Raw genomic sequence first — 21013 nt, 5'->3', positions numbered from 1 at the left:
CAGACGTTAAATCAATGTAAAAATGACGGATTTTGTTGTCTGGGTAGGATGTAAAGCGGACTGTGCACATATTTTTCTTGGAGAAATTCTCTGCAAAGTTCTTTTCCCAATCACAAAACGTAAGCTTTGCATACCAGTGTCTCATTATGCAAAGATATTGCCTAAGCTAGTAAGAAATTCGAAATTGAATCAGCTCTGATGTAAGACAGCTGTGACCACAAGTTGCAACCAGTAGTATTTTAATTTAAAGCCAAGAGATAAAGAATTGTGTTTACTTACGTTGTTACAACACAAAGTCACAAGTTCTGTAGTTGCCACAGCACAGTAGATAGAGTCACAATAGGGAAAAACAATAATATTCAATCGAGTAAATAATGAAAATTTTGAAAAGATAAGCAAAGAAGTCAGTTGCTTGCAACACACGGTTACCAGCGACACAGTCATTTAAGTCGAAAGTCCAGTGGCAGTAGGCTATTATTACCGAGCTTCACAGAAAGTCAACCGCCAACTTTATTTTCTGGAATTTAAAGTTTAAAACTGAAACTTAACTGTGTGTTTGCGGGGAGAGGCGAACCACAGCCTTCAGAGAGTAGATAAGAAGCCTTCGTGCCACTCGGCCAAGACTGCAAATGTCCAGACAAAAGTCGAATTCAGTGCGATAATGTTTTACCTATTTACTGAATGAGTTTTTATCTTTGTTAAAAAGCAATTAGGCCTGTTAAGAATTTTTGTTTGTCATGGACTGTTTTATCCCCAAAAATGCCTTCACAATGCAACCAAATATTCTCTTCCTTTTAATAGCACAAATTAGCTTGGGAACAAAGTAATTTGAAGCAATTGATACCATCCTTGCCAGGTAATTGTTGGCTTGTTGAGTCATTAGTTGGCGTACTGGGTTAAAGAAATGTTTAAAAACGTTCTGAATTTGCATTAAAAAGGTTAAATGGGGTTAATTTTAGCTGTGTTTGGTTCCTCATGACGTTTTAACTCCGTTTTTGTTTACTAAGCATTACAAACTATTTATTAGAATGGAATTTTTCTTTTGCTGTCTTGTGTGCAGTGCAGGAAGGGAGAGAAAGAGATAGGCAATTTTAGTATAGATATTAGATTGCATAAGTACTAGTATTATACTGTATTGTAGATATCAAATACAGTATATCAAAGTACAGTCCAAACAAATTGTTTTTTTTTTTGTTTTGTTTTTTTGGATGAGGGGAGAACTAAAGGAGTTGTGGTTTGAAACAGCTCAGCTATTTTTGTCTAAATTTACTTTATAATTTACAGGTTTTGTAATGATTTTATTTATGCTTGTTCTGTCCAATTTGCGGCAACTAAACGGCATCGCAGAATTGCTAATGGATTTGTAATTTTTTCAATTACGTGGCGGCAGGTTTGAAGAAATAATTTATTGATGAAATAAACAAACATGCAATTCAGAAAAAATGTTCCCTAAAGCTGAAATAAAACATTTCAGAAAATATAGAATCAATTCCTTAAATCTAGTTGGGTTTGTGGTGAACTTTTTCACTGTGAAAAATGTGAAATTAAAAATTGCTTACTTCACAATAGGGTAGGCCGTTTTTGACTTTTTTTCGAAATTCAAAAACGGCTAGTCATAAAAAGTGGCACATGCATGAAAAAATTACGTGTGCAAAATTTCATCAGTTTGGGGGTGCATCTTCTGCCCCCGCAGGGGGGTCAAACTTTCAATTTTTTGAAAAAAAATAGGAAATTTCACTTTCCGTTTTGACATAATTTTTTTTATAATTTTTCTACTGGCTAGTTATAAATTGTAAGTGGGATGTTATCAGAACTTTCCTATGTAAAGGCATGTTCGAAGCTTGAGGTTTACTGCCCCCGCATCGACGACCAAAATGCTGAATTTTCACCAATTTGAGATGCTATTTTGTCATTGCTCAATAAACAAACTTGTCGCAAAAGGGCGAGATGGTGTTAACGCTGTACACTCATTTATGTTCTGTCCACTAACTTTGCAGGATGATACGAACTGACAAACTATAAGACGTAGTCTTGCTTAAACTAAAAGCAATAGTAGCCTACGTTTGATCAGTTGCAGCTTTCCTAAACAGAGCCTAAACAGAGCCCGCTGCGGAGTCGGGAGAAATAAAAGCAATCTTTTCCGATGGAAGATGACTCCTGACCCAACGTGTGATTGCGGCCTAGACAATCAGACGATGAAGCACATCCTCACCAACTGCCCCCTTAGCCCTTCATGTGATGACAACGACCTCAAAAACATCACAAACAATGCTCTTACCTGGCTCCGACACTGGCGTGACAAGCTATGAATGAAGTTGCAGCTATAAAACGCAACCTATAATTTACTTCAGAATAAAAGCAATATGATCTGCAGGTTCCGTAAATGGAATGTACTGTACAGTTCCACGTGAATTGTTATCATGATTTTGTTTACACAAATTTGTCATTTACAAACATTTACAAATGTTTTCAGGATGGGCATAAAACGCATTCCTGTATATTACTTTGCTGAGGATATTGGGGGTTTATTCGATAGCTTCTGAGCAGAGTGTAGACTTTTAAAGAAATGTTTTTGGCTATTAGTGAAATTGCTTTCCTTTATAATGGCAAACCATACTGGAATATAAACATTCATAATAGCCTATAGTCCACACATTCCACCAATGCAGCTGACGCGTTAGATGCAACATATAAACGTAGAATTCTATTGGCTGTGTTCAACCATCTTGAGTGGTTCATCATATCTGGACTCCTATATGCGAAATGAATTGATATATCTACAATTTTCACTGCTCTGTGCATGTGTAGAAGATATTTTTGGTCAGTGCTGAGGTCATTTTCATCAATTTCAATCTCTGGTGCAGGAACTGGTTTATATTTTACAACATCTAGTTGTGTGACAGTGGCTAGCTGCTTTAAAATGGGCCCAGTGAAGCTATCAGGTCTGCTAGTATTGCCATATCTTTTATAAGATGCCTAAGAGGCCATTCATTACTATGGAGTAGGCATATTAACCATTGAAGTGGCTTTTGGAAATGATCTTCCAGGAGCTTTATCACGACGCCTTTTTGACCTGCGTTTATTGCGGTTCCATCGCATCCAATTGCCATTACATTATCGTAGCTAATTTTATTGGATCCAACATATTGAAGAATCCCGGTAGCTATTGACACATTAGATCAGTTGGCTGCAGTAAAATGACCAATGAAATGAAAACTTGGCTTCTCAAGTAAAGTAATGTGTTCTTCAACTGCGAAATGTTTTCGAAGTCGCCCAGCAATTTCATTTTGTTTGATGGTTTAATCTTTTCGGCCATCAAAATATATGCTTTGCAAATTTATGCACATGATAGGCCTACTTTCCATTTGAGTTGTAAACCTCATTTTTTTTCTCGCTCTTCTCACTTTGCTTTTATCTATAACTGATTGAGATTCGCTATCCGTTACAACTCCCGCATCTTTTAGAAATGATGAAGCAGTAAGTGCTGCAGACCTATCTGAAATACCAGCACGATCGCATGATTCAGCAAATACTACTAAATTGGAAGTAACCTTGCTTTTTCTGTGGTTTTCCGAGGCAAAATTGGGTTGATAATCAAAATCTTCGCAGCGTTCTTCATTGGATGACAAAGTTTCTGAGCTTGAATAAGAAGTTAAAGGTATTTCAACCAAAGCGCTACTTGTGCCTGCTCCTGGGTCTTCACGTAAAGAACGGAATTGTTCTGATCTTGCGACTCTCATCGAAAAACGTTTAAAATTAGATTTTGTGGCCGATTTATCATGTTTATCAATCACCACTATGCGAGTTGTTCTTTGATCAAGAAGAAACTGTCGTTCTGTAACAGGGACACGATTTTCCTACGGACAAGTACATTGCAGAAAATTGGAACACTTTGGCTACAACAACCGATTTCAAATATTTTTACTTTGCAGATTCTTTCATTTGGTCCAAATTTTGCAGAAAATTCAGGCCCACCTCTAGAATTTGACTTCAAAAGGTTATTCTTTTTTTTTGTAACTCTTTATCGTAAATATGTACTGATGTTCGTACCTCATTCGTATCATCCTGCATAGTTAGTGGACAGAACATAAATGAGCGTACAGCGTTAACACTATCTCGCCCTTTTGCGACAAGTTTGTTTATTGAGCAATGACAAAATAGCATCTCAAATTGGTGAAAATTCAGCATTTTGGTCGTCGATGCGGGGGCAGTAAACCTCAAGCTTCGAACATGCCTTTACATAGGAAAGTTCTGATAACATCCCACTTACAATTTATAACTAGCCAGTAGAAAAATTATAAAAAAAATTATGTCAAAACGGAAAGTGAAATTTCCTATTTTTTTTCAAAAAAATGAAAATTTGACCTCCCTGCGGGGGCAGAAGATGCACCCGCAAACTGATGAAATTTTGCACACGTAATTTTTTCATGTATGTGCCACTTTTTATGACTAGCCGTTTATGAATTTCAAAAAAAAGTCAAAAACGGCCCACCCTACTTCACAATTGCACGATTGCTAAATTTTTTTAACAAGACAAGGAAGTACTCGCACATTCTTTACTTTTTGCTTTCATCATAGTATTAGTTGAAACAAACAATTTTATCAAATTATTTATTTGTTTTGCAACTAAAATTTATTTTTGAGCTTTTTTAGACAATAAGTTTTCAAAACTACAGGAGGAATAAAACGTAAAACTAGCTGCAAGTTGTTTTCGAAAAGTACAATGTGTAGAGAAAAAGTTCATGCAGCTTTCAGTTGATCTTTTCTTTATAATGGCACTGAAATATGTTAATACGCTTGAATATTCTTTACAGGAAAGATAAAAAAAGCAAGTGTTTCTGGGATTTATTTGCAGAGCTTTTCATTGTTATCTTTTACCGTGTGAATACTTTCTGCATTCATTGCATCCGGTTTTGGGAGAGCGTCTTTCTTCCAAACCAAAATTGACTTTCAAGTTGTTTTGAACCGTTCTGACGTTTAACCGATGTAACTTGCAACAAAAGTGGCTTTAGAAACAGGCAATTTAGACTTTGAACCAAGAAAATTCATCCTTTTCATAAGACAATTGTTGGCAAACAAACTTTCCCTCTGACGTAACTTTTCCGACGCACAGACAGCACAATGCAAGTAGTGTATGTGACAACCCAGCCAGCAAAATCGGCCTTGCCGTTTTTTTTACAATGATTCAATGTCTGCAATGTAAAAAAGAATCAACTTGCCAGCTGCGTACCGACTGCAATGCTGGAAGAGAAAGAGCTTGCATATTTTGTTGCGTAGTATCAAAAGCGTTTCTAGAAAATCTGCACTTGACTTTGAGCATCGATTAGAAAAGGCTTTTTGCTGCATTGAGTAGATTGAATGAATGATGTTTGATCAAGAATATTTGATTGGGGGGCAGAAAGACTTCTTTAAAAAAAAAACACCTTAGCTTGCCTGGATTTTATTTTGTTTTTGACTGAGCACAATGCTCTCCAGAGAATAAACTTCATTATTAATGTAATTCAAAAATGAGTTTGGCAATTATGTGTTTCGCAAATGGAATTGAAATTTAGAAATTGAGCATAAATATATATGAGGTAGCCTATAAATTGAGCTATACATATATAGCCTGATCGAGCCTTTCAAATTGAGTTTTCCATTTCGTCCATGCTTGCAATTGTAGCCTAGCCTATATCACAGTCAAATCTTTCAAAATAGATTGAGTTTTCAATTAGTCTGTGCACGGCAGGCCCGTAGCCAGGGGGGGTTCTCAGGGTTCCCGAGAACCCCCCCTTGAGCCGAAAAGGTCCACATTTAGGTGTAGTGTATATGCGATTACAGGAGCAACTGAAACCTTCCAGATAGTTGTAAATAAGAGGTTTCTGGAAGATAAATGGAAGATTGAAAACATTTTCGTCCCGGACACGTTAATGACGAAAAATAAAATAATTGAAAATGATTCATTATACAATAGAAAAGTCTTAAAATTTGATTATGGCTGCGTCATAATGCCTTGTGTTGCACTAGCGAATGTGACGTAAGTTGTTTAACTCGTATTTTCTCGGTTACAGAGTTTACGTAATAACTAATCTTTCTTGCATTCTACCTTCTGGATAATTCTATTGATAAAATCTTATAAATATGAATACTGTTCTCTTGAGAAAAGATAGTTGACCTAAGAACAGGCAACGGAATTGTGGACGTGTGTTGGTTTAGTGCAGGGGTCACCAAACTACGGCCCGCGGGCCGGAACCGGCTCTCGAACTGATTACATCCGGCCCGCCACGTGCTGCGGAAATAACAGCTGAGTTACCAGGCAGGCAAGTTACCAGGCAGCCTACATGTTAGTGTTCTGTTTTTATTATTAGGCCACCACAAATGAGGACAGCCTAGGCCAAATTTGGAAAGATGTAATGTTTTTTCAAGAGCACGATGCCCTGTAGTGTATTACAGCAGGGGATAATTTTTCCAGTAACCTTCCAATTTTCATCACAACTTTGCTATTCCACCGCTGACTTTGTTATTTATTGTGCTCAATTCAAGTCAATGGAGATTCTAAATAGTTGCATATTTTTTTGAAATTTACATCCGACCCTCAGAGAAAAAAGTTTGGTGACCTTTGGCTTAGTGGATAGTGTGGGATATACTTTATGCTGAATTACATTGAAATTCGCTGAAGCTTACATGTATTTGTCCCATGGACCATTTAAAAAAAAAAATTCCATAGACCATTGCAACTGATGTCCATTATGTGAACCAACAAAAATCTCTTTGGACCACTAAACATTCCAGGTGGACCACCAGTGACGCAAATCGTTATATTGCAAATTGTGCAGTAGCTTACATGACCTTAAAAGGGCATCTGCCTCCACTCCCACTTCCGGGGCCCCTGTCTGTTCCACTGTGGATGTGCTATTGTTAATGTGAAAATTGTTTGCACCGGTATTTATTTCGTTTTTGTAATGTTGACAATTTGAAGTTTGTTTTGTTTGTTGGGATAGGCTATATATTACGTACTTCCGCTTCTTATGTTTTGATTGCTTGCTTGTGGACACGCCAAGAAGAAAGTGTTTTTAAAACGTCCATATTTTTGGATTTGGGAACCTCCCCTTGAAAATGTCTGGCTACGGGCCTGGTGCACGGCCAGGCTCCTTGGCAATGCAACACAAAGTCAGTTATGAAATAAGCTTGTTCAGCAGACGACATTTTGATCAAAGTTTAACTGCGTAAGTTATAAAAAAACTTATGTAATAATTAGGTAAAAGAGCGCCGTAAGGTCAGAGCACCTTTATCAAAATTACTCAACATAACTTAGCAGTCTGATTGTCGAGTTATTAGATGGAAATAATCAGTTGGTTACTTGAAAGGGCTAACATGAGTATGGCCGAAAACGTTTGTAATTTTTAGTTTGTTTTTATGTTATTATGTTAAATGCCGTCTGGTTGTTAGGTTTTATTTGTCTATGGTTAAAAAAATCACCTCTTCACCAAAATTGTATTAGATGAAACGCAGTGAAAAATATCATGTACTAAAAAAAGTAAAGAGGCTGTTTATCAACAGTATCATGTTTATATAAACACTCCGAAACGTTTGCACAGAATCGTGTCGCATTATTGTCTTCCCAGCAAAATCACTTTAAGACTGCCAGGTCTAAGTCTAATAAATTGTAGTCATTAAGTCATGTTGTAATCATCACTGAACCAGATGGATATTGGGAGATTAAGGAACTCGAAGATACACAAACACTTAGTGGAAAGCTGATCAATGCCTTACCATTCTCGCCAGCAAAATTTGCTTGTTCACGACGCTGTTTCAACGCCAAGCCACGTTAAAGTGATGTAAAAAAACTACTTTTGTTGGCTAGGGTACAGCTTGGTGAGTTAGTCTTTTTTCCTGTTTGGGAGTAACTGCAAATTCAATTAGCAAATTGATATTTTTTACATTGAATAAATGTTCACAGACGTTGAATAAACAGAAAAGCGACTGATTAGCTGTCTTGGACTCGAAAGAAAAGCCAGGTGTTGGTGGCAATTGCTTGATTAACGTGGTCCAATATTAAAACAAGGTTATGCAAAAAAAAAATTATGCTGCTTTTGCTGTGGTAATTTTTTTAATCAAGTTCATTTTTCAGAAATCACTCGCTTCACTCGAAATGTTTGGAGTGCATTTGAGAATAAAGTATTGCATGAGAGGCAGCTGTCGAATTGAAAAGTTTGCATTGATTCAATTATAAACGACGTTGCGTCAACATATGAACTTTATTTTCTTTGATGGCACAAAAATCGCCTGAAATTGGTCCAGTAGCCCAGGTAGGCTTAACGTAGGATTACAATATCAGCGTATGTTGTGATATTCTCTAAATTTGCTAGGAGGGTGTAAAAGGTTTCAGTGCAAACAGTTCTACTCAACTGCAAAGCGCAGACAGGAAAGGTAAGGTATATGGCGTTTACTTGCTAGCTTACCGTTAACTGTGGTCTTTATTTGAAATGTATCTTGAAAAAGCTTGTGGATTTAATGTTGGGCAAACAATAACTGTTGAAAAGCGTGTTATACCTACAAAAAATGGATGGCATACTGTGGAATTTTGTTGAAGTTTTAAGCCATTCTATCGCACGTGGTGTTTACACAACTACTAATTCAGTAATTCAAACGTATTCTTGCGGAAAGGTACCGTATGCTAATGCTTTCCTGTAGACTTGCTGGTTTAGTTACTGGACAATTAAAATCAGTGCTATTGCATTTCATGAAACCAAGGTTTGATTTTATCCTAGCTATATAAAATCTTAGTAACATTAACAGATCACTAGCATTTAGCAAGGGATGATTTTAAGTGAACGACTAAAACGGCTAGGAAATGTTTTCAAATATAAGCATTGTATTAACGTTTGGTTAACAATTTAATTTAATTTATCGATTGTCTGTCTATGGTTTTTAAAAAGTACCTCTCTACCAAAGCTATACAATTTAATTGAGATTATATAGTTAACAATGTGCTGTACTTTTAAACTTCCAAGTGCTATTTTCCCGTTTTACTGTAATGTAGCCCACTGGCATCCAAGCTTTTTTTAAAGCAACCCAAATTTTAAGAATGTAGTTTCGAAAATTTTGCGACCCAAGCCAAAGCCGATATTTTGCTTAGATTGGAAGGCACGCAAAAAAAAACAGTTGCTTCATACCAAACCATACCAAACCATGCCAAACCATGCCAAACCATGCCAAACCATGCCAAACCATGCCAAACCATACCAAACCATGGCAAACCATGGCAAACCATGGCAAACCATACTAAACCATGGCAAACCATACCAAACCATACCAAACCATACCAAACCATACTAAACCATACCAAACCATGCCAAACCATGCCAAACCATGCCAAACCATGCCAAACCATGGCAAACCATACCAAACCATACCAAACCATGCCAAACCATGCCAAACCATGCCAAACCATGGCAAACCATACCAAACCATGGCAAACCATATCAAACCATGGCAAACCATGCCAAACCATACCAAACCATACCAAACCATACCAAACCATACCAAACCATGCCAAACCATGCCAAACCATGGCAAACCATACCAAACCATGGCAAACCATGGCAAACCATGGCAAACCATGGCAAACCATACCAAACCATACCAAACCATGGCTTTTTAGTTTGAAAAGAAAACAACCAAAAATAATTTTGGTCACCCGACTTTGAGTAGTGAACCACAGGTTGGGAACCACTCCTGCAGCCTATGGCTTTGTGTCGTCATAATTCAAATCATTCCCATATGGAGTGCCAGGTGTATGAGATGTAGTCAGTGGTCCACCATAGACAATTAAACATCATACAATGTGGCATATTTGTGTATACACAATCTTGCTTTAAACAATTTCGACCAATTTTGTTTGACTGCTTAGATTTATCAACGATTTTAATTAAATTCAGCTGAAAAAACGTTAGATCAATTAAAACTTAACTAAACGGCTACTTTTGAAGAGAAAGCTCTGCGCTGAGAGGTGTCGAGACCGTGCCAAAATTTTTGTGTTTAATAAATAATTTTTCGCTTGAGCACGCTTCAACGTTACCGTTTTGTCGCTTCTACCTTTTTGTAGACCCCTGTTATGTTATGACAAGTGATACTTTATGACAAGTGATATTTTAGTGATAATATTTTTTTACTTTGGTAGTCGGAAAAATCATAAACGAAATTAATGAAAAGTTGCGTCTCCAGAGATGGAAAAATTAAGTTAAATTTGGCTAAATTTCCAAAGATTAAGCATCCGGTTGCAAAGTTGCTTTTAGTGATGAGTTTTATGGGGTTTGTTAACGTTGTTTTGATGTTTAGAGAACGTAATTAAAACTCCTTAGCATTATTTTTTTAAATGACAATAGCAATTGTTGTTTTATACGAGTTTTCAATAGTACCCTGCATCCCAAACTACAAGATTCGTCAATTTTACGTTGATTTAACGTCTGCAGTCATTAAATTAATGTGAAAATAGCGGATTTTGTTGCATGGAGTAGTTGCTGCTTCTGTGTACTTTAGTAGAACAACAAATGTGCCTCAGAGTCAAGTCATCAAAACAGTCGTTTTAGACTGGCTTGGAAACTGCAATAACAAAGTTGCAAAAGTTTAGTGTGGTGTTGTAGGGCGCTAGACTGCAGTATTGGGTTTAGCTGATAAGTGTCTGTGTTTGCATAATACTGTGCTACAGTATTAGTACATAAAACATAGTCGACTGCATTTACAATGACAGTGCCTTACAACTGTATAGTTGCAAACTAGAAGTAAAGAATATGCGGCCGGCGGGACTTACGGCCTGTTCTAGATAAACTTTAATAAAAGTGACTTTCTGTATTCTTACTAAGTGCAAAAAAGCAAATCTGTCTATCTCTAAAAGAAAACTTTTATGTATTGTTAATTTGAATAGGCGTATTTTTTATCATATTTACTAGGCGGCATTTAAAATCAAGTTTTTTGCGGTCTGTTTATAATGACTATTGTTATTATTACAATTTATGTGGCCCGCGATAGTAAATAAGTTTTCGAGCTCTGTGCAGATCAAGCAATAGACTGTTTCTGCAGTATCCCAATGCTCTGTTTTCAAACTACCATGGATTAGCCTTAATCTATTTTGCTCCAGATGCACAGAAGTTCAATGACAGCTGGAAAAGTGCGTAGATTTAGAAAGCTTCAACTTTTCCCAGGCTAAATAATCGCAACTTGGTCCCCTAATGGAAAGCAATGCGGTAAAGCGGAAAATGCGGAAAGCAATGCAGTAAAGCAATGCGGAAAGCAATGCAGTACGCATTTTCGATATTAAATGTGGTTTTGTGTGAGGAAAAACTATAATTTAAATGTATTTTAAGCAAAGTTGATTAAAAATAATTTGTTGAATGGAGAGATAACAAGACAATGCCACTTTGTTACATTTGTTTTCCACGCCAAAAATGTTTTCAGTAAATATGCAGCAAAGCTTTCAGTTCTCTTATGTTTTTTCATTAGCCTGGTACCAAATAAAATACAATACCAGTTACAATATGCGGCACAACGGAGTACCATCAAGAAGGTAAGAAGCCTTTCATTAAAAAGTAAATTAACAAACTTTAATCTGCTACATCAAACATAGAAAGAATATACACAACATTCTACATACAATACATACAAAGGTATATGAAATGCCAAGGCAAATTTTACACCAAAAATTAAGGAAGCAACATGTTATTTGGATGAGTCTAGTCTTCAGTCGCGGTTTTAGAAAAGTTTATCAATGATGATTATTGCAATACCACTCTTCGTTTGCAACTTCTAGAGGAATAAAGATTTTCCTTAAGTAAAATTTTTGTTTCTACGTAGCTTAGACATGATGGAGGCTTCCAGGAAGTCGGACGTTCTTTGTTTATTTATGATAAATCCCAACTTGGCGAATGGTTTTGGTTAGTATTGGCTAATTATTTGAGTACTTCTGTTTCAGTAAAGCAATCACTTTACCAAGTTTCTGGTAGTTCTTTCTATTATTAGAACACTGCCTTTTGTTAACACAGTAGTTCTCAAACTGTGCGTCGCGACGCCCTGGTGCGTCGTTTCACTTTTCCAAGGGCGTCGCAGAATAATTCCGTTTCTTGGCTGAACTCAGTTTAAGATTATAAAAATCAGGTTAACCCTGTGTGGACCGCTGGGACGCATGTGTCCCATGCATTTAGCCGATTACACCGCAATTAACTAAACAATTTGCCACTGCTGATACCATAACGTAGTATTGGATGTCTATCCTCCTAAAAAAAATTGGAAACTCTAAATCATTTTTCTAGGTGTAATTTCATTTTGAAAACAGTGAAGAATTGAAATTGCAAGTGCGTTTTTTTTCCTTCATATTTGCGAAGTATGGGCTTATTTATTTACATTTGTCCAAGCTCGAGTCGAAATTTGTAAAATACTTTCCGGAAAAATTTTCAAACTACGAATGGATTCGTGATCCTTTCGTAGTAGGAAATCCGGCAAATTTTTGGATTCAATGAATGACGATTATCCAGGTTTGGTGAAAGAAAGCACTGCGAATTATTATCTCATTTGCCACGTCATATTTATGTGAAGCAAAATTTTCTGCCTTGGCGGTGATAAAACCAAATATCGATCACAAATAAACAGAGAAAGAGAAATGCGGGTGGCAATATCAAAAATTCTCCCAAGATTCAATGAACTTTGTGAAAACAAACTAGCCCACACGTCACATTAAATAATATGCATTGCTTTTTGCTGTTGTATCAATAAACAAAACTTTAATCATAAGTTTCTCCATTTACTTTTATTTGCTGGTGCGTCGCACGTCCAGAAAACTTTTCCAGAAGCGTCGCAACAAAAAAAAGTTTGAGAACCACTGTGTTAACACAACCGATTTCGGTTCAGTGTTTTAAGTGTTTTATTGATTTTTGATTGGTTGCTTAAATTCTCGAAATTTTGTTAAAAAGACTCAACTAATTGAAGAACAAACGATCGATATTAATTATGTTTCCTCTGAATGATGTACTGGAACAAAAATTACTAAAAATCAAAATCTTTTTCCAAATTTAATGTCAAGTGGGTTTGACAGGAGAAGTCCTATACACTTTTATGTACTTATAATACGTACTTGGCAAACAATCGGAATATTTTAATGATGGACGTGAAAACTCAGCTACTTGAAGTGCACACAGATATTGTGATCACAATGTTTGTGTAGATACAACATTGTCAGACATTAAAAACAATATTAAAACACCTGCTATTAAAGTGTAGCGAGCTACTGAAAGGGTTAAGGTTTAATTTCTGCAGCATTTGTTGACTTTTGTGAAATATTGATGTTCTAATTACATGGTAGTACAAAAATCAAGAAGGCTTGCACCATAATTATGAAAATTCAAGATTAAAGTTAGAATTTTTGTTTAAATTCTTCTTTCAGAAGAGACAGCCATCTCGTGACCTCTCAATAGTGGGCAAGTATGATTTAAAGAGAAACATTAAATCAATTTTGTCAAGCTAGTTGCTGATTATTATTTTGTCGTTACCTTTTTTGTCAATTACTTATTTTAGCTGATGTTCTGTCAATTACTTGGAAGTGTAATTTTTCAATTGGAGGTATACTGTGAATTTTTGCACACGCCGATAGACAAAAAGCTATTTTGCAACTTAATTTTTGCATCGCAGACTCGTTAGGACATGCTCGCAGTAGAGCAACTTTTGCAAAGGGAAATGTTTCAATTAATATTTATTTCTAAAAATTGAGCAGCAGACAAAGTTCAGTTCAGTTTTTTTTTTTATGATTATTTCTGACCATCACAACCAAGAACAAATTATGTCAAACGTAGCAGACGTCAAGAAAAAGGTAGAAGCGATAAAACGCGAGCGTTATGACGTGTTTGAGACAGAAACAGAATAGTTAGAAGTTTGGCACGGTGGCAACAATTTAGAAAAATTTAAAAATTTAGAAAACGTAGAAAAAAGAATAAGAGAAGTTTTCAAATGTTTATTGGTAAAACAACAAACGCACAGCAGACAGTTTCAATGTTGATCGGTCTTGGTGCGTTGTCCAAGCCAATGAATGATCAGAATCAGAAAAAGCAAGGGAACGTTTGATTGCAACTGATCAAACACAGCCACATCTTTGCAAGAACTTTGTTTGAGATCTTTGAATTCTCTCGCTCGGGAGAATTTAAATCTACAACATTTCTCATCGAGGTAGCATTTTTTTTTTATAAACAGAATTTGTTTTGATATGATCCCAGTGTCGATAGCGTTTAGCAGAGATAGTAGTAAGAAGTTTTGTGAGACGCAAAAAACTAATTTTCATACAGCCAGGCCCGGATTTAGGGGGGGCAGAGGGGGCAGGTGCCTCGGGCCCCCCGACTTTTGAAGGGCCCTCCTACGAGGAAAAAATGTTGTGTTATGTGTTATTTTTTTCTTCCTTTCAGCCTTTGAAGTTTCTGCAAAATGCTGTGCAGTGCTGGATTGATGCTACTGTAGACGCAGAGGCAGTTTTTCGCGCCGTAGACGCGAAAAATTTTTTTGCAGGGAGGCCCCCCGATCTAAAAGTACCCCGGGCCCCCCATCAGCTAAATCCGGCCCTGCATACAGTAGGCTAGTTAGAAAATCAGTGACGAGGCTACAAATGTTAAAAACTTTGAAACATTACTAGAAGTTGTGAGATATTCTCCTGACGTGCAGGTTACGTCAGGTGGTAAAATATTGTTTTCTATGCAAGCTATAAAAAAGTTTTATGTTTTATTGTTGTATCGTAGTAAATTTAACTTGAATGAGGAATTAAGAAACACGAAACGACCGATGAACAAAAAAGTGTTGTTATCTGGAATACGGTATATTATGAGTAGTAGGGCTAACTTTTTAGGTCGTGGTTATGTTATATTATAATTTACATACTATTATATAAATATATTTTGTATATTATTTACATTACTTAGTACTTATATGCTGTTAATTGTATTATAGTTATGGTACTATTATTATTATCATAACATTGATATTTGTTGTACTTGTTGTCCAGAAGACAATATAACTTATTTGTTATCGCAATTTGATTGATTTTAGACTTTGTAATTAAAGTACAAGATGAACTTGGTAACCAGGGTAAAAGTTGATTTACGGTTTCTTTAGCTAGTAAAAAAGTATTGTGTTTGTCACGACTATGTTTGAAATTGAAAAACTTGATTTCTTAGCTGCGCAGAACATCTAACCAATAATAGATGCATTGGTTTCAATGGCATTGTTGCTGCTGTGGTAATAAAAATGTGTATTTGAGAGAAATTGTTATCACTGAATTGCTGCGTTGCTTTTTAAACCTCCTCAATCATTTTATCAGTTTATGTAAGTTGCTATCTCCATGTTCGTGATCTATCTACACCAGGCGAAGAGCATAAATAATTTTAGCAGCAATTTAAACATTTTATAATGAAGAATTGGAAATCTGACGTTTCAATGACCGAGCACATACCGAAATGAAAGAGGACTTCACATTGCTGTGATGGTATGAAATAGATAAGAAAAGTTTATTTGTATTGGCCAAAAAAAGGGCGTTTCCTTCTACTTACCACTGGATAGCGCAAGTGTGAAAGCAATAGATCGTGAAACTGACTGATAAAAGAACTTTGGTTCAATTTCAGCCAAGAAACGACGGTACTTTTTACAAAGACATTTGCAGATAATTCCTTTTTCGTATAGCCTACTGGTATGCAAGTGAAAAATAATACTTATAGAGGTTAGCAAGAAGTTATAGTTCCGTAAATGGAGATACTGAAGTTAAAAAGTCACTAGCTAATGCAATCCTCATTCAAAGCGAGTGAATGCAATGAAAGAGCGAGTGGGTGAGTGGGTGCAATGAAAGAGCGTGAAAAATAAGTTTGTCGTGAAGAGGATTATGAGATCATCAATTACCGCACGAAATCAATCATCACCTGCTGCGCCCTTCAACGTGCGGTATTGTTGTGGGAAAGCAGGTGCTATAGGTATTATCGAGAATATTTAAACTTATCTTGAAGTGTTTTTAGAACTTAAATATTGGATAAGTATAAAACGGAACATAAAAGTTGTTTAAAGTCCAAACTTTATAAATAGAGTGAAGAATTATTCGTTGTTAAACTTCTTGTGTATAAATAGCCGGAGTTGGAAGGAATTTTCTTTGCTTGAAAAAATTAATGTTCTTAGGAGTTTTCATATCACTAAATTGACGCTAATGGCCAGTCTTATGCCACAATCATCAGATTAATCATTATCCGGCTGTTGCTATTACTTGCTGTTCTCGAACCTTTCAAGTTTTGCCAATATCCTGTAAAATTAAATTGGAAATAATACTGCGTGTTGGTGGTCGTGGTCAAAGTTGTCTAAATAAAGTGTCAAATTTCGATGAGCGGATTTGCATCTTTTTAATTTATTGAACCATAGGCATACGAAGCCGAGTAACGTGATCAAGTTTAACAGTTTTTTAATTTATCTCCAAGTTTATTTATCTCTAATGTCAGTAGTTTCCTCATCTTCTTGATAGATGTAAATTGCACAAAGCTGCAGATATGCACATGCATGAGAAAAACTGCAACTCTGACATTTATTTAAATTTATTTGATTGCTGCAGATTTTAGTTACGTGCCGGCAAATTCTGTTGTTTATTTTGTTATATGTTTTTTTTTTTTTTTGTTATTGGGTTGATGTGAATTTATTTGATTTCAACGTAAAAACTAGGTCGTTTTTGCTTCGCACTGCTCAAGTCATTATTAAATTACTTCTTAATTTATTAGTCACAAATTTTTTAATTTTTTTTGTTCATTTGCACACATATTATGTCGTCATTTCAGCTTTTAATTGCCAATATTATATCAATCATAACAATAACATCTATACGTAAATTAGTACATTTGTCGTTTATATAATTACAGCAGTTCCGTAAAAAGCTTTGGCAAGCAATAATCTCAATATTTTAATTTTCAATGCCGCGTCTGTCATTTTTTTTCCTACTCTTGGATAGCTAATGACATCTATCCACTAAATCGATTGGAAAATAGAAAACATATTTGTGTGACAGTCCAAAGATGACAGGTATTGAAATAATCCGATTTTCGGTTTTATGTTTCGGACGTTTCAGCACCACATGCGATCGTGCATGATCTGGTGGATGATCGATAGTTTTTACCTTGAATTAACTTGTTGCTTGTTATTAGCTTATTGATGAAAAATGCTGCTTTAACTATTTGGGAAATGATATTGTCAAGTATTGTATAATATTTAGGTAAAATTCCTTGCTAGATTTTCTATAAAGTTTGATGCAAAAAATAGAAAAGTCCACTTTTTCCATAACAACAATAAGTTTCTTGAAGATGCTGAATCACCTGTCAGTTGTTAACTTGTTTAAAGTTTTTGGTTGTTATTTACTAAACAAGGTGGCAGCAAGTATTGCTGATTTTATTCTTTTTAGTGGTTCCTGCAAACTACGACTAAATATTTCGCCTTTCAAAATCAACTTATGAACGTTTATCATTACTCGAATTTTAAAATAACTTCGATACATTTTCGGGGTCATATTTGGAATTATCTGACTATTGTGCAGATATTTACCGTGCAACATTTTTCAAATTCTTTCTGTAACTTATACAACTTAATGGGAGCTTTTCTTTAAACGGTGATTTATTTTAGACATTTTCCATCAAATAAGTATTAAAAATAGAAGAAAGCTTACTTACACTGTCATTAAAGCATTAGGAAAAAGACTGATTTATGTCCGTGTCATTCAGATGTCTGCTTTACTCAAGGGTCACAGACTACCAAATACTATCATGACCACTTGAAACGGGATTGCTTTTTCCAAATGGAGTTATCGGCAATATTATTATACTACAAAGCCTCTTTTGAAAGTCGTCTGGAGATCACGAATTGCTCCTCGTTCGGAAGCAAGTTACGCGCTTGACTTAAGATGTTAATAACTTCCCGAGCGAGCAGTTATAAGGTTAATTTTCAACTTCACTGGACAGTAGTTTGGTGGGTTGGAGTCTTGAAAAAATTTTAAACATACATATTTTACCTTTCAGTGAAAATATAGTCTTTTGTAGCATTTTTCTTTGATAAAAGCTAAACACCATCAACTTGCCTAAAGCTAGATTCAAACCCAGGTCTCCAAGTGTTATTGATGTGGTGTATATTTTGTCAAGTAAGATCCATTGCAATGTGACAAAAGTTGATGTGATTTTTTTGGTGAATAATTCTTTTATGGTTTCTCTTGCGAATGTCAAAATAAAATGCTTTTTATTGAAAATTGCTTCTCAAAAAAGATAAAATATTAACCAGGAACAGCGTAGGAACGTGAAAAAAATAACATAGCAAACTTCGAAATTTTGTCTGCTGAAAATTGAAACATATAACAAAATGCAGCCTTTGGTATCTCAGAACGTTTGTCATGAAAGTTACTTTTTAAGTCTGTTTAAGCTTCTATTACATTAAAATTATGGAACAATGAAACACATCGAAATGATTCGCAATGTTCTCACAGCTTGTTTTTGATAAAGACCTTTGAACTATGATACGAAACATAAAACATGTTAATCCTGAAAAAAATTCTTAACATGTTTTGATGTTATGTTTAAGCCTTCAATAAGGTATGATCAATCACAACATGAAATTGAGCATATCATATTTCAAAATAAAAGTATCATTTACCTACTTTCATGATATTTTATCGGAGTAAATCCCTCAGGTACCACATGTCTGTACTTAGTTATGTGAGTACTTCTGAGACGGATGCATTTTTTTGGATTAGTTGGAAACGAATAAAAATAGATTTCATCTTTTTGAAGTTAAGCTCTTCCTTTTTCTTGACCTTTGTGCTGTAATTTAACATGGGGGAGCTGCTATTGATAGTAACTAGAGACTTATCTTCAAAGAGAGTTTTAAAGCGTAGGAAAGATAGACATCATTGATTCGTTGTACAGTATTTTTCTGGGCCGTTGAGAGGATATTTTGGGCCCGGTTCCTTTGCGAATACTCCCAAATCACTCCCCTTGCAAATACTGCTGATTAGGAACGAGCCAACGTAGCTTAATCGCTCTCACCGAGAATTGAACTTATGTCGCATAATTTTTCGAATTACTTGCAACTGCAGATGTGAACTTTTATCTGTTGAGAGTGTTTGAAAAGAGTTTATGAGCTGTTTCAAACAAAATTTAGAAATTGCTTATATCAGTATGGTTTACGTCCAGAGATGTATGTATACGCCGAAAATTCTACGCCGCAGACTTGCGGCGTAGACTTTTTGTTTGCGCTAACGCTCGAGGCCACATTTTTTTGGATAGTTTGCGCTTGAGGCTACGCCTTAAAGTTTTTGCGGTTTTTTAGCGCATAGCGTCAACGCATACTTTTTAATGTCTTAGTTGTTGTTTGCATTTTTTTTTTATCAAACTTTCCAAATTTTGAAAAAGTTGAAAGAATGTTTTCAATGGGCAAAGACATATTGAAACCAAAACGCAGCAAAATGTCAGATGAACACTTTCAGATGTTTCTTCGTGAAAATTCAAAATAAAACTTGTTTGTTTCGAGTGGTTTTACCTTGTGAATGTTTGGCACCTCGCAAACAAAATGAGTTTACGCTAGTGTATGCGCTGACGCCGCCAACTTTTTTTACAAGTTACGTTGACGCATACGGCGTATGGTTTTTCGAACGTTTGCGTTTACGCTGACGGCGTCAATATTTTTGTATGCGCGTACATCACTGTTTACATCTGCTTGAGTCGCACTTGATAAAAATGCATGGACTTTGACATTTTTTTTTATTTGTTACCTATTGGATTTTGAGCTTGTTGAACGTAAAAAACAGAAACATAAAGAAAAAGAAAAAAATGCAGGAGAAAAAAGCAGTGTTGTCCATTTTTTCATGCAGATGGAGATATTGTAGCAACATTGCGGTCTAGGATTGTTGCACTTGTTTCATTAAGCTGCTAGATATTTGCTGTCAGCGCTTTGCAAGGAAAACAGCTTCAGTGCAGCTACAGTATGTAGAGAAGCAGCAGAGGGCATTGAAGTACTTAGGGCCGTTGAGAGGGTAACTTGAGACTCAGGTCCCAAATTCAGACACTTTTAAGAAAATGCAACATATCCAACGGATACGAAGTGGTTTCTTCAATTTCCTTGGCCACTTGAATGATTACGGGCCCCTAAAATCATCCCCATCCGGGAGAATTTACCGAAAGTACCCTCTGGGCCTTCCTGTCAATGCTACTGCATGTACTTTGATGCAGCCGTTGTGACTTCTCAAACACTGAATTCTATTTCATCATAACTAGCTCCCGCAAAAGTCAATAAAGTCAAAATTTTTTAAGGACCTCGTTTATCCACGAATCGAAGAATAAAGTTGTTTTCAGCAACTAGGGGACTGTTTTTAAGAAGTTTATAGTTCAAAATAAAGTCAAAATTCACAATAAAGTCAAAATTTGTCAAATTATGGCTTTTAAAAAACTTTTTGTGTTTCTTGAGTAATTTTTGTCAAAATCCTCATGGAAGCATTGTAAATCAGGAACTGCGACACAATTAAACTATATTAACCCATAAAAGCAGGAAGTATGTTCCAATGCCAACTTGGATCAGCAGTAACTTTTATCGCAAATTGTCCCTTGTTTATTCATTGTTACATATTTAAATAATTTTTATAAAACATTTCCTCTTCACAAATGTAGTCTTTTCGAAGATCAACAGTTTGGATTTCAGAAAGAGCCTACTGACATTCTGCAATACAAAAATGCCTAAGCAAGCTAAATCGTCTTCAGCAAAAGTTAGACAGATTTGTCGAGATTTTCCTATCGCCAAAAAACACGACGCACTTTTTATATTCCATAAAACACCTTGAATTTTCGATAAAATATTATGTTTGGGTCTGAAATCGACACAATATTATGTTTGGGTAACTGCTATCAATTCAAGGAAGAATTGTGCCCTCTACAAATAAGCAATTTCGTTAGGTCAAAATGAAGTCAAAATTTGATAAAAATAAAGTCAAAAAAATATTTTTTAGGTC

The sequence above is a fragment of the Aplidium turbinatum genome, chromosome 11 (assembly GCF_918807975.1).
Source record: "Aplidium turbinatum chromosome 11, kaAplTurb1.1, whole genome shotgun sequence".
NCBI classification, from domain to species: Eukaryota; Metazoa; Chordata; class Ascidiacea; order Aplousobranchia; family Polyclinidae; genus Aplidium; species Aplidium turbinatum.
The sequence above is the reverse complement of the archived record's forward strand: the minus strand, read 5'-3'. Positions refer to the sequence as shown.